We start from the raw sequence: 15,139 nt of genomic DNA, 5'->3' as shown, positions 1-15,139 counted from the left end.
GGTCTGGAGGAAGAGCTCTCCAAGCATGCTTGCTGTTTCAGTGCACAGCGCTGGCTCTGGAGCCAGCCACATCTAGATTCCAGACTTTTCTCTGCCACCCACAAGGTTCTGTGACCTCGGAAAGGTCCTGGGTCTTTCGCATCTCCAAATTTTAGTTCCTCCTTTGTAAGTATGGATAAAAATACCCATCTTGTGTCGTTGACCTGAGGCTTAGGCAGAGGCAGCCTAGGCCATACAGGTAGTAAATGAATGCTTCCGATTTTACTGGTGACCTTGATGAGAGTGACTTGGTGATCTGATTAAACACAGTTGGACAGAAAAGACAAATTTCAGAACTCTAATGAGGCAGGAATAATAGCTTTATGCAAAACAATGGATTTCAGCTAATGGTCATCTTTCCCAAACCGTAGGGGAACAGGGATGACCAACTGGTCAATGGGTGGACTCATGTGGGTGAGAAAAGGATACCCCTAGCATTTCCCCCTAGCTCTTTGCACCTAACTGTTGAAAACAGCTGTTTTCAATATGGTAACAATTTAGGAAAACAGTCAAAAGGATACCTTGGAAATTTTAGTCCTACAGTTATGAAAAGACCCACAGGAGGAGACGCGTTGTCTTTAACTGGGTCATTTCATTTGAACCATGGTGGGTTTTATTTTATTTTTAAGTGAAATAAACCTTAAGAACAATTATTGTTCAACACACATTTTTATGCATACTTCCTGTCTTTAAAAGGGCTGGCTCCATAATTGAAGCAAATATAAAATATATAAAACAACAAATGGAAACATGTGCTGGCACTACCCATGGTGAGTTCTTTCTTGACAAAAAGTGTTTCCAGGGAGTATTACAAAATTTTCAAGCCATGTGAGGTAGTTTGGATAGGATATGGAGACCATCTTCTTTCTCTTACACAATACTATTAATGTCCTGCTCTGTAAATATAAAAAAAAATGTTTATTTATATATTCATTCTTGTTTCCTCAAGTCTTTTGCCTCAGTGTTATGAGACTTTGAAATAAAAGAAAGAAAGAGGCTTTGGAATCATAGTTGAAAGCAATGCCTCATGGACAGGGGTTTAAAAGTAATAAGGAATAATTCCCCCTCTCCCTATAAGTTCTGAACCAATTGAGAAACAAACACAAAGGACAGCAAGATGAAGGTAAAACTTCCAGGCTTCATTGTTGGTAGTGTTGCCTTGGATGGCAAGGCTTGGACCTGAGGCCAAATAGACTTTCATTATTTTTTTCCATGAACAGGACTTTGAATGACACATTTGAGAGTGTGAATCTACAGAATGGGCAAACATTTACATAGCTTAGTGCAAGAAGAATCACTGCCCCTTGACCATGCAGTTCCAATAGCAAAGACTATAAATCAAAGCTCTTAACCCTACCTAGTCTAGAAACACACTGGTGAGTGTCAGACTAACTACTCAGCTACTAGATGAATCATTCCATCAGGAAGAATTGAGTATGGTATGGGGAACATGGGCTACCCGTTGACTCTAAGGCAGGCAGTCTCCTTAGGAAATACATGGAAAGAAGAAAAGATATATGACCGTGGGTATTTTGTTTTTCCTTTGAGTCTCACTTTTCCCATTTAATAGATGAGATACCTGGATCTTTCCAACACCAACTGAGTGTCCTATACTCAACCCTATTCTCACACTAACCACCCAGAGTTAGTGTCAGACTCCACAGGCTTAAGAGCTCAGCTGCATAAGACTGACCTCCCTTCGTCTGAAGTAGCAAGTCCCAGGTCCCCAGGCTACCTACGCTTCTGTCCAACTTGGCTACAAATTCGGGGTGTTCCCCACCACTCCCCTCCCCCATCAGGTCCAATAATTCACTAGAAAAAACTCACAGAACTCAGAAAAGTACTATACTTAATATCGCAATTTTAATATAAAGGATACAACTGAGAAACAGTCAAATGGAAGGGATACAGAGAGCAAGGTCAGGGGTGGGCATGGTGTAGGGTTTCTGTGCCTTTTCTGTCTGTACCACCCTCCCAGCACATTGAAGTATTCATCAATCCAGAAGCTCCCCAGACTTCCATCGGTCTAGAGTTTCCATCAAGGCTTCATTATGTAGGCATGGTTGTTCCAATCATTGATCACTCAATCTCTAGCCCCATTCTTCTCTCTAGAGGGTAGGGAGTAAGGCTAAAGCTTTAATCCTCTAACAGGTGTGCAGCCAGCCTCTCCTTTGAAACATGACAATCCAATTTGAATCCCCTTGTCTGCACAAGCTCAGACATGGTGTAAAGGGGATCATTCTCAATATCAGAAAACACTCCTATTACACAGGAAGTTCTAAGGAATTTCTAAGGTCTGTGCCAGGAACTGGGGGTAAAGACCAATTATATATATTTTATCATTTCACGGTATCCACTTGATGTACCTAACTAGCTCTATAGACACTTGAAGATTAACTAAATTAAGGTAAATAAGTATTTTTGAACATTAATTACCTGCTCCAACCAGCTGGTTAGATAAGGGCACTAGACCTATTTAGAGGTTCCCCAATTTTTTAAAGATTTTAGAGAGAGAGAGAGAGAGAGCGCATATATGTCTGTAAACAGGCAGAGGGAGAGACAGAAATCCTCAGAGTTCTTGCTGAGTGCAGAGCCTGATGTGGGGCTCGATCCCAGGACCCCAAGATTATGACCTGAACTAAGGTCAAGAGTTGGATGCTTAGCCACCCAGGTGTCCTAGGGGTTCCTCAACTTTTCATCAATAAAGACCTCATCTATTATAATCTCAGAATGGATATTATGTTTTGAAAGATTTTTGCTTCTCAGGCTGATACATTAAAAATAGGGAGGAAACTCAACACACTATTTATAGGTTGAAAAGTAATGGAAAGCTACACAGAACAGATGATCTCATGTCCAGCAATATGACCCCACCAAGCTGATTACCTTCCAACCAAAATTGAAGAAAAGGCTTATCTTTGTGGCTTAACCTTTGGGAAATGAGTATATTTGTATTATGCATCAAAAATGTCTCTGATTACAGAACATGAGAGACTCCTAACTCTGGGAAACGAACAAGGGGTGGTGGAAAGGGAGGTGGGTGGGGGGTGGCAGTGACTGGGTGATGGGCACTGAGGGGGGCACTTGATGGGATGAGCACTGGGTGTTATTCTATATGTTGGCAAATTGAACTCCAATAAAAAAAATGTCTCTGATTAGAAAGAAGGAGCATAGGAAATATTAGAAGTCTATAGGTGATGAAATTAGGAGCAATTTGTAAATACAGGGAATATAAATAAAAATAGAAAGAAATGAATGCATTTCACTTGGAAAACTTGTAAGTCAAAAAACTGTTAAACCTATACAAATGAACTAAAATGGCTAATATTTTGGTAGAGCTCTAAGAACCTGATTCAGAGAAGATCATCTTTCAAGATTCTTTCCAACATTTATTGTTTTCTCATTAACAAATATTTGTTGAGTATTGAGCCAGACATTGTTCCAGGCAATGGAGATAGGAAGCAAAAAGACATTTGAGGTTCTTACCCTCAAGAGTTTAAAATGCTCTGGGCTTAAAATGATGATCATAGGGATATCATATATCCCATGTTACATATCATATGCCATATTGTATCATTAATTATCATATTAATAGTTATAATAAGCATGTGATAAATGTTAAGATATGTTAAGTCTGTGCTGTGTTTTGCAGGGGTGATTTTAGTTCCTCTTCAGAGCAGGTCATGAGGTTGGTACTGTTATAATCAAAATCTGAGTCCCAGAGCAGTTTAGTTAGTTGGCCAGGGTCACATAGCTACTAAGTGACAGAAATGGGATTGGTTCCCAAGTCGGCTGTTCCATACTTTTAACCCCTACTCCTGAGATAGGATTTTCTGCTTGTACTTCTATGCCCTCCTTTCATAGACATGGCCAACATGCATATGAGAAAATGCTCTGCATTATTTATTTTTTTATAAATTTATTTTTTATTGGTGTTCAATTTGCCAACATATAGAATAACACCCAGTGCTCATCCCGTCAAGTGCCCCCCTCAGTGCCCGCCACCCAGTCACCCCCAACCCCCGCCCACCTCCCCTTCCACCACCCCTAGTTCGTTTCTCAGAGTTAGGAGTCTCTCATATTCTGTCTCCCTTTCTGATATTTCCTACCCATTTCTTCTCTCTTCCCTTCTATTCCCTTTCACTATTATATATATTCCCCAAATGAATGAGACCATATAATGTTTGTCCTTCTGCGATTGACTTATTTCACTCAGCATAATACCCTCCAGTTCCATCCACGTTGAAACAAATGGTGCTATGCCCTTCTTTTAAAGAGGAGGGCTTTGAAACATATAAGAGTGTGTGTGTGTGTGTGTGTGTGTGTGTGTGTGTATGTATGTGTAAAATCAATTTTAAAATTAGCAAATAAAATGATTGTTGAATTTGGCCAGGTGTTTGGAAAATCTGGGTGCTTCTGGCACTTTCTACTGGCAAGGCATCAAGGCTTCTGCCCTAATGAGTGGTTATCCATGAGACACTGCAGTGAGCCACTTCAGGAGGGGGCATCAGAAAATTCAGGTGCAAAATTGTTGGCAGGGATGATACAGAAGGAACTTGGAGACCCAGATTTGGCAAAGGAAACCCTGAAATACTTGTTTGAAGAGAAAATCCTTTGTATAAGGCTGAGTCAGGTATTTTGTCTCTGCCTTTTTTTTGGGGGGGGGGGAAATGGAGGAGGATAGCTCTTGGAAGTCATTGGGGCAGGGACAAAATTCAACCCACCTGCTAGTTTTACATAGCAGTCTTGCAAATCAAACTTCACTTGTGGGCACTCTGAGAGCTCCCAGATGATGGCCTTAGAGTCTGGGGCAACTGTCACTCTTGGCTGAACTTAACTCAAAACCACCAGCAAGGGTTCCTTCTGTCATATAGACACCTATTTGGTTTGAGCTGTAAGATAAGATGAGAAATGGTTGGGCAGGGCAATGGAGGGAGAGAGGCAGGTGCGTCAGTGTATTTTTATCCTGCCACTCTCTTTGAAGTGCATGCCACATGCTCCACAAAGTCTTTCCCTCAGGGTAAAATGGAAATAAAATTACCTGCTCTGGGAATTTCAGAGTGAAAAATGAACTCACAGCCAGGATGCTAGGATTGTTACAGACATGACATTTAATAGGGTAAGGAGAGGTGATTCAGGGCAGGGATCCATAATGGAGCAAGTAGAAGGGAACCTGGACTTTAGAGTCCTACATCCTGAGCAGGATGCTCTGCATCATGGAGCCTCAATTCCTCCATATTTAAAATGACAGTAGTAGTAGTAGCAGTAGCAGCAGCAGCAGTAATAAAATCAGGACTTGCCCTTAAGAAATTATAGGATTCCAAACCCTGGCAGGGGTAGGAAGAGCTTTCTAGTTCTTGGTGAAGGCAGCATTAATAGGAAGGACAGCATTTCATAGAGAAACAATTGGTACACTATTTTACATCAGCTGGGGCTGAGGGCTGGGCTGAGGCATCTGCAGAGCACAGGCCATGAGGTATAGTCCATTATACAAACACACACACCATCTTCTTTATCCATTCATCTGTCATTTAGGCTCTTTTCATAGTTTGGCTATTGGGGACATTCCTGCTATAAGCATTGGGATGCAGCTGTCCCTTTGGATCACATTTATATCTTTGGACTAAATACCTAGTAGTGCAACTGCTAGGTCCTAGGGTAGGTCAATTTTTAACTTCTTTAGGAACCTCCACACTACTTTCCAGAGCAGCTGTACCAGCGTGCATTCCCACCAACAATGTATGAGGGTTCCCCTTTCTCTGCATCTGTACCAATATTTGTTGTTTCCGGTCTTATTAACTTTAGCCATTTTGGCCAGTGTGAGGTGGTATCTCATTGTGGTTTTGATTTGTATTTCTCTGATGCTCAGTGATGGTGAGCATTTTTTCATGTGTCTGTTGGTCATTTGTAGGTCTTCTTTGGAGGAATGTCTGTTTATATCTTCTGCCCATTTCTTGACTGGATTATTTGTTTTTGGGGTGTTGAGTTTGATAAGTTCTTTATAGGTCTTGGTTACTAGCCCTTTATCTGATAAGACATTTGCAAATATCTTCTCCCATTCTGCAGTTGTCTTTGGTTTTGCTGAATGTTTCCTTTGCTGTGCAGAAGATTTTTATCTTACTAAAACTCAATAGCTAAATTTTGCCTTCATTTCTCTTGCCTTTGGAGACATTTCTAGCAAGGAGTGGTTGCGGCTGAGGTGGAAGAGATTGTTACCTGTGTTCTCTAGGATTTTGATGGATTCCTGTCTCACATTTAGGTTTTCATCCATTTTATCTTTGTATATGGTGTAAGAAAGTGGCCCAGTTCCATTCTTCTACATGTGGCTGTCCAATTTTTTTTAATACCATTTGTTGAAGAGACTGTTTTTTTCCCCATTGGATATTCTTTCTTGCTTTGTTGAAGATTATTTGACCATAGAGTTGAGTTTCTATTTCTGAGGCCTCTCTGTACTTGTAAATAGGCTTGATAATAAGAGGACTACCTTCTAGGGGCCATAGGGACTTGAATGCATAAACTCATATAAACGGGTTTTATAAGTGCCTCATATGCAGTAGGTTTATTTAACAGTTAGCAATAATTACCCTTTTTTCTTTGGGAAAAGTGAGGCCTAGGACTTATTTAGGGTTATAGAAGTAGTAGCAGAGCTTAGACTGAAATCCCATTTTCTCAAATTTCAGTTCTGCTCCTCCCCAGTTTTTGAACACAGACAAAATTTTAGAGCTGAGAAATAGCTTGAATATCAGTTTTCTTTATGCTCCCACTTAATATACAAGGAAACCAACACCCAGACAGGTTGAGTGAGAGGCTCATAGTCATCCAACAAGATAGTGCCAGGGCCTAATAGAACACAGTCTTCCTGACTACACTCCCTCTGGGCCATGCAGAGAGGCTATTTATGATGAAAAGTAGAGCTGGGTTAAGAATAAACACTCATGTGCCACACTGTCTTTCTCAGGAAGCCTGTGCCCTTAGGGAACCAGTCAGGCTTCACAGTGTTCCTATTAGGATAGAAACGAAGTAAAAATTAAATGCAGCTTTGGAAACCATTGAATCCTTTAACTTTTGGAAATTGCTGGAATTTGATAACCACATTCTCCCTAAGGCATCTTCCCTAAGAGGACAGGAGTCCAGGAATCAGCCACCCAAGTGGCAAAGGTCTGGAGTTAGATACCTTTACTGTGAGCGCCCTGAGACCTGCAAGGCTCTCCTTTCCCCTCTACCCACGTGTATATTACAGGAAGTACGCAAGCACAGTAAAAGCATTTTGAAAGATGAGGATATGTAACAGCACCCACCTCATAGGCACAGTAGGGAGAATTAATGGAGTTATTTCATGTAAATTGCTTAGAACAGTGCCTGGCAGGTAATACATGCTCAATATAGCACTGCAGGCTCTGTAAGCAGTGCTTTGTTTAAATGGCTCTACCACACTCCATAGGATGGCCATATTAGAGCTGTTAAAATGTTGAACCACTTTGTCAGCGTGGTTATTGAATGCTGATCATTTCCCTAGCATTGGCACCAATGTCCCACCCATTCAGATAGTGCATCGGTGGACAACTTTATTCTAAAGCAGGAGCCTGCTCACTATGCTCCTAGGGCCAACACCAGGCCACCTCTTGGTTTTCTAAATACAGTTTTGCTGAAACACAGACACTCCATTGAAATATTGCCTGGGGCAACTCTTGCCTTACCGTGGCAGAGCTGAATAGTTTCAGCAGAGCCTGGTGCTTTTACTGTTTAGCCTTTTTCAGAAAACATTTGCCAGTTCCTGTTCTCAATGAATCTTAAGTGTGTAAAAAGCTTTTGTGTTTTTTTTTTTTTGCAAAGATTATTAAAACTATGTATAGGCATGTGTACATGTACACATATTCCTTTCCCACTAAATTGCTCTAACTCTTTGAGTCCATCCTCAGTGTTTCTTTTGGCCAGGACAAGGTGGGTGGGAAAGGCAGGGTGCAAGCCCTGCCCTAATAGAGTTGCTTGATGGTGTGGAGCCATTGGGCATGGTTATTTTCTGGGTCCCTTTAACAATGTGCTTCTTTTAAATTTTTTTCTTCATGATTCAAAGTTTTGTTCCATGTACATTTCCATCAACCTCATGAAGAACACTTTGTATTAGACAAGAAGATGAAAGAAGAGAAAGGGCTCTGGCTAGGAGCCCAAGACCTGAGATCCAGATCTGTTTTTTCACTAATTTGCCACATGACCTTGGGTGAATGTCCTGTCTTGACAGTATTTCAAGTCCATCCCCAGGTTGTCTGTGTGGTCTAGCTTCTAATTGTTTTCCTCTGGACACGTTCAATAGCTTCTCTCCTCCTGGCCTCTCTGCCCTCACTTGGCCTTCTCTACCCACCCTCCAGCCTTTGGTGAAGCTACTCCTCTCCTCAAAAATTATCATGGGATTTTACTTTATACATTTTAACCTCTCTGAGATCCAGTTTCTCATAGAAAGAGGGTTAACAATAGGGGGCTGTGATGGCATTATTGTGAAGGTCTGATGAGATGTGTAATGTATTGTTCTAAACGCAGTAGACCACCACCACCAGACCAGCATCACAGTGGATCAGACCCCAAAACCCTGCTCCCCTCTCTTGAAACTTGGGCCAGAAATCCTACTCTTGGGGAAATTCAAACACTGGAAACACTTTCCAAAATCTTTTTCCTCCATCCAAGCTTCTGCCTACTGGCCTGGCATGGTACAAATGCTTTCACAGGCAACTGGGATTTTAATCTGTGCCAAGAGACTGCTTGTCCAAGGTCGCTTGGCAATACTTGATCTTCCAAGTCCCCTACCTCCACACATTTACTCTTTCAACATTCAGTCTTTCAAAGACATCTATAAATAGGTGCTTAGTTTATCTTCAGATAAACCTTAGAAATAGGCATGTATTATTCATCTATGACAGATAAGGGAATGGAAGGCCAGAGAGGTGAAGTGACCTATTCAAGGTCACACAGACATTTTGCAGCTCAGGTGGGAATAAAACTCCCATCTTTTAGCTCCTGGTCACATGCTCTTTCCTCCACTCTACACAGATTTTTAAATGGCTTTTTGTCTTAAAATTTCCCACACCTGGCTTTAACCCCAAATAAAATTTTTGTGCATAAAGTCAGTATTATGGAGCCGAGAGGGAGAGTGGTGGGAAAGAAATCTCATGTTAATGGGCTTGATGCTAGACAGGAACTTTAAACTGAGAGAAAAAAACAGGATGTAGATGAAATCTCTGCAGAGGAAAAGAAAATAATGTTTTACTTATAAAAAAAAGGGAAAGAAAAAGGAAACTGGGCCCTGCTACCAAGGTATTCAATTCTAACATATTAAATTCAAGGAACACAAATACCATTGACATGAGAACTTCTGCATGGAGAGGAGAAAAACCTTATTATGATTTGAAAACCTGGAGATTACTTTTTTCCTCTCCTTTTTCCAATTTATATCCCTGCCTGGGTCTCAGTGTCTCCCATAAATGAGAGGGTGGATGGGTGACTCAATGTAGGCTAAGCCTGGCTACTATCACAACAAATCCTCAGATGTTAATCACTCACAACAACAAAGATTTACTTCTTGCTCTCTTGGATTGGTGGTGGCTCTGCTCCAGGTCTTCCTTTTCCCCAGATCAAAGTGGAAGGAGCAACCCCTCCCTGGGACATGTCAGTGTCATGGCTGAGAGGAAAGAAACAAAGCAGAACTGTTGTTTGCTCATTAGAATTTTTGCTTGGAAAGAACACATACCATTTCTTTCACATTTTGTGAGCCAAAGCAAGTCATATGGACACGTCCAATGTCAATGGGATGGGAATTATGGTTCTCCTCAAGGACAGGTCCAATAAAGTAGGGCCTTACAGGAAGGAACAGCAGATTCTGGCAGTAATACAGTCTATCAAAATTGGGTTAAACTTAGTATATCCAACTGTTTTTCCTTCATATTTCCAACGGCTACATTTGGATGCTTTACCTCAAATTCAGCATGTCCAAAACTGAACTCAACCACCTCTGCTCCCCAAGTGTACCCTTCTTTCTCTCTTTTCCACAGAAATGGTGCCACCATCTGTCTACCCCATCACCCAAACCAGAATAGAGAGTTATCCTAGACTGTTTTTCCTTGGTCTCACTTCTATATCCAATCGTTAGCTGAGTCCTATAGATTCTGCTTCTGAATTATCTTTCACTTTTATCGCCTTCTCTAGATTTCTTACGAACTGTTGTAGTCCAGGCCAAGGCTGATGAAGGCCTGACTGACTGCATCAAGTCCCTCATGAATCTCCCCACCTCTAGCCTGTGGCCCCCAATGTGGGGTATGGGTTTGAGGAGAGAGGACATAATAAAATCCAGAAATCATCACAAGACCAGTAGATTATTCCTGAATAAATGGTCAGTAAATTTTTCTTTCAAAGTATTTCTTCCTCTCTCTCTTTTTTTTTTCCAAGGAGGAAGGGACAGAAGTCAAATACATTAAACAATTAACATGATCCTAAAAAAAAATGTTATCCTTCATTGAATATTAATGAATTCTTTAGTCCAGCATTCTAAAATATAAAGAAAGATGATGGGAAATGCAAGTCCTTAAAACAAAACAAAAAAGCCTCCCATTGTGGGAGGCAACACATTGGACTGTACCATTCATTCTAGAAAGCTGGACGTGGATGCAAAAAACTTGAGCCATCTTTGTTCACTGCTGCTATACCTGTGCCTGGCTTCCCAGTTTCTAGATTCTCCAGAGGGAAAGGTAGAGAAGGAAAGACTGTGGGTGGTGAGGCAGTGGGTGGAGCCTCAGTCAGAAATGGTAGACCTGGTAAGAATTTCACTCCTGCTACTTCTCCAGGTTTTGGTGACATGACATTAGACACAGCAAGAAGAGACCTCAGTTACTAGGGAGTCCAGCCCCTACACTTCAGTGGTGAAGAACTGCAGTGTCAGAGAAGGACAGTGACTTGCTCAAGGTTGCCTAGTAAGTGAGCAGCAGGACTAGGCCCAGAAGCCAGGATGCCTACATAATAGTGAAGCCTCTTTGTACTGTGACAGTCTGGGACATAGTGCTGAAGAAGAGCAATAAGTCCAGTTTCTCTAGCTCTTTATGTGCATTTTCTTCTTCATCTATTTCATCTTCTTCCATCAATGGTCTTACCAAAATTTGACCTTTTCTCAGACACAACAGATACTTCTAGGACTTTCCATTGGTATATTTGCATTCAGTTTGAGAACTAAGTGGACCGCATTGTTGGAAGTAGGCCAGCCTCTGAATTAAAAGACCTAGGGCCAGAGCCAGCTTCTACTGCTCACTTACTATGTAACATTAGGCTCTGCTTAGTCTTGGTTTCCTCATTTACAGAATGGGTGTAGTAACACATGCCTCTCAGGCTGCCTCTTATAAAAATTAAATAAGAAATAAGTGTAATTACTTAGCACTGAAACTGATCATTCAGTTTGTCTCGCTTCTACTGAAGTATTTGCTCAGTGCAAGATCCCAGGACCACAAATATTGCCCAGTGTCAGCCAGCAAGCACTAACCACAGCTCCCCGCTAGCATGCTGGTCTTCTCCACCCACCGATTGACAAGGCAAAGAAGTAAGACAGGGAAGGAAGGATCAATCCTTTCTAGAGTCAGGGGAGGGGATACTGGAGAGTAAATTTTGAATGATGAAACAGAACTCCCTACATGAGAAATTGGGGTAATTTTCAGGAAATTTAACAGCATGAGCAGATGCAAAGGTGTGATGGTTTTTGGAAAGCTAAAGCAAGACATTTAATATAGCTAAAGCACAGATTAGAAGGGAAAGTGAGTGGGGGATGGTCAGAGTGAGAAACAAGACTAGAAAGTTTGGTTGGGCCAATTCATAAGGCGGCACCAGTGAGAGACGCTGAAGAGAGGAGTAGGAATTCAGTGCGAGCCAGAGCTCTCAGGCTGGTGGGCCTGGGGTTCAGCCCAAAGACATGTTCACTTGATTCACATAGGGCCTTAATTTAGGTGGGGCATGCACTCTCCAATTCTACTTTTTACTTTCTTCCTGGCCCTGACCTTACTCTGCTACTTTACTTATTTTTATTTCCTGCCTGGACCTTGAAGGCATTTGAGCTTGAGAGGTTTGGAGCAGAGCACTGATAAAATTGGATTTGAGTTTTAGATTCATGCCAGTGGCTGGATCCCGGGTGGGCCACAGGGGTAATGCTCGTGGTCAGGAGTCCAGTTAACAGATAGCCATAAGAGGTGGCCATAATTCAGTTGGAAAATGATTAGATCCTGATCTAAGGCAGAGGTAGAGAGGGCAGTGAGAGGGAGGTGAATGTGAGAATTATTTGGGAAGACAGAATCTGCAGGACTTGGTAAAAAATTAAGGGGAGTTTAAGAGAGAAAGGAACTTAACTGAAGGATTTTAGGGCAGACTGTCTTATGCTGGATATCATTGAGGTCCTGCCCAGTGTCTGATGGGGCATAGAACCTCAATAAGTGCTTCTTCAGTATATAAAAAAGTGGGTAAGGGATTTCAGATGGTTCTTGGGTTTCTAACTTAAAAGGAGACGTATATTAGATTTCCAAATTTTCTTCACTGAATGTGAGCAGCACATTTCCAATAATAATGAAGCTTTGGCTTCCGTTTTAAACTAAACACCAATTCCTCAAGATCCAGATAGCCCATGGAAGGCTACCAAAGGAACTTGGTGGGCTTATGAGAAGCATAAATTAGAGGCACTGGTTAAAGGGGATGCTGTCTGACATTTCCCGTAGGAGGCCTAGACCAAAAAAGTTCAAATACTGAGTTCTTACGCTTTTGGAGATAAAAGTTAGAAAAAGTCCAACTCTGGAGCTGCCAAGAGGCTGGGCTCCTTCTCCTTGCCTAGCACTCTCATCATTGAAGTAACAACAAAGATATAACCAACAAAATAAATAAGTGCTCTGTGGATTGAAGAGATAATACTTTCATTGGCCAAATGTTAAAATATCAAAGGTCCAGGAAAGGATATGGTTATGGGCCTTTGATGTACCATAAAGGCCCATTTCATGCACCAGTCGGGAGTATTTCAGGGCAAAGATGGAATGATATTTTATGTCACCTCTGAGGCATAAAGGACACTTTATGAGTCAAAGGAAGCCAAGTTCTTAAATGGCCGGAGACTGGCAGGTTACTAGTTTAAAATCTAAACACCAACCCAGATTCCAAAACAAAATTACTCTCAGCACCCCTGCCCAGGAGAAGTTTGCTCAGGTTGTCAGAGGCAGTGAAGTGGGAGATATATTCCCACACCAGGCCGATGGAATCCCAATGGCTCCAGTCACCAGAGGGAACAGGGCCCAAAGTGCCAATATTAGCAGATGGGCCCATGCCTACTGAGCCATGGGGGTCAAGAAAGGACCCAGGGTCTAAAAGATGGTGAAAAATTAGTGAAGTATTATCTTCTCAGGAAATTTCTGTTGAGTAAACACTGAATGAGGAATTGTGCTTCATTCCCCTCTGTGCTCGAATGTTTCTTCCTCAGGACCCCATTATACTGTGTCCTTTTGCCCACTTTTATTTTCTTCAGCGATATATAAGAGTGGTGGTGCATATAATTTGTTTCTTTGTGGTCTCTTTTGATGGTAAGATCCATGTAGACATGGGCAATCTCCCCACAAGAGAATGCTGCTTGACACAAAGAAGGGCCATGTAAAAAACTGGCCAACAGATGAATGAGGGCCTCTTACTTGTGCAGAGCCCTGTGCTAAGTGATTCTTATCTGGTCCCTCCCTTTTTAACGCTCACAGTCTAGGCAGAGAGACGGCCACCATGTTGTACTGAAATCCTTAGTGCTGATGTAGAGCAATGTGCAGGATGCTCCAGTCCCAGGAAAACACCAAAGCAAGCTTGTTGGTAAAGGTCAGGGAAACCACCAGGAAAGTGAAGTTCCAGCCAACATCCAAAGGATGCATGAGAGTTAGCCAGAAAGGGATGTAGGGAGAGTTTCTACAGCAAAAGAAATGGCTGGTGCCAAGTCACAGCACACCCATTGAAGTGGCTGAGTAAAGATGTGTTGAATGAATGAATACATGCATGAAGTTGTTAAAGATTACCACAACTTATTTTTCTAATCATTCATTCAAAAAGACAGTCAAAAAAGTGCCTTCCCCTCATGTGTCATTTGTCTGAATTATGCACTGGCCCGTTTCATTTTTTCCCTACAAAAATATAAACATTCCCAGGAGCATGAGCAGGTTGACATAGGAACTTGGAAAAAACAAAACAAAACAAGGCAAACAATAGACAGTATATAACAGCTTCCTCCGGCAAACACACAGCCTCTCAGAAAATGAAAGGACTTCAAGTATCACCTAGTGAGGTGTGCTGAAAAGGACCTAGAATTTGAAATTGGAAGGATGGGATTCAAGCATTACATCAGTATTTGCCAGGCAAGTCATTTTGTGTCTGTCAGTTATGATTTCTGAGCTGTGAGAATCAAATGAAAGTACTTTGTGAACCAAAAAGTTATGGATAAATAAGAGTAATTTATTTTTATTCTTCCCACTCAATTTATTATTTATTTTCTAAATGACAGAGTAAAATGCACTCTTTTTTGGGCATACAGTTCTAGGAATTTCAACACACACAGAGATTTATGTAACTGCCACCAAAATCAGAATACAGAATAGTTCTTGTTACCCCCAAACTCCCTCCTGCCACCTATTTACAATAACATGTTTCCTGCACCCTTCACCCTGAGCCGCCTCTGATGCATTCTCTTAGACTATATATAGTTCTGTGTCTCTCTAAATGGAGAATAGCAGATAGATGGACTCATACAGTACACAGCCTTGGAGATGGATTTCTTTCACTTAGCATAATACCTTTGAAATTCATCCCAGAGACACCTGGGTGGCCTTTGGCTCAGGTCGTGGTCCCAGGGTCCTGGGATCAAGTCCTGCATCAGGCTCCTCGCAGGGAGCTGGCTTCTCCCTCTGTCTGTGTCTCTGCCTCTCTCTCTCTGTGTCTCTCAGGAATAAATAAAATAAAATAAAATAAAAAAAAAAACTCATCCCAGTTGTTGCACGTATCACAAAATCATTCCTTTTATTGCTGAGCAGTGTTGTATGGTATGGATAAGCCATGGTTTGTCTATCCATGC

At 41.6% G+C, this 15,139-nt stretch overlaps 1 long non-coding RNA gene across 2 annotated transcripts in view; it reads right to left on the bottom strand.

Moving 5' to 3' along the window:
- Positions 1-1,880: 1,880 nt before the first annotated feature.
- Positions 1,881-15,139, bottom strand: part of LOC112647087 (uncharacterized) — a 36,594-nt gene continuing 23,335 nt past the window's right edge. For both annotated transcript variants that reach the window (XR_003128065.3, XR_003128064.1), the window contains exons 2-4: positions 9,592-9,709; positions 4,764-4,931; positions 1,881-2,147 (exon numbers count right to left, since the gene is read on the bottom strand). This is a non-coding gene — a long non-coding RNA (uncharacterized LOC112647087). The remainder of the gene's footprint in view (positions 2,148-4,763; positions 4,932-9,591; positions 9,710-15,139) is intronic.

Source organism: Canis lupus, chromosome 5, assembly GCF_003254725.2.
Source record: "Canis lupus dingo isolate Sandy chromosome 5, ASM325472v2, whole genome shotgun sequence".
NCBI lineage: Eukaryota > Metazoa > Chordata > Mammalia > Carnivora > Canidae > Canis > Canis lupus.
This window is presented reverse-complemented; position numbering and strand designations above follow the sequence as displayed.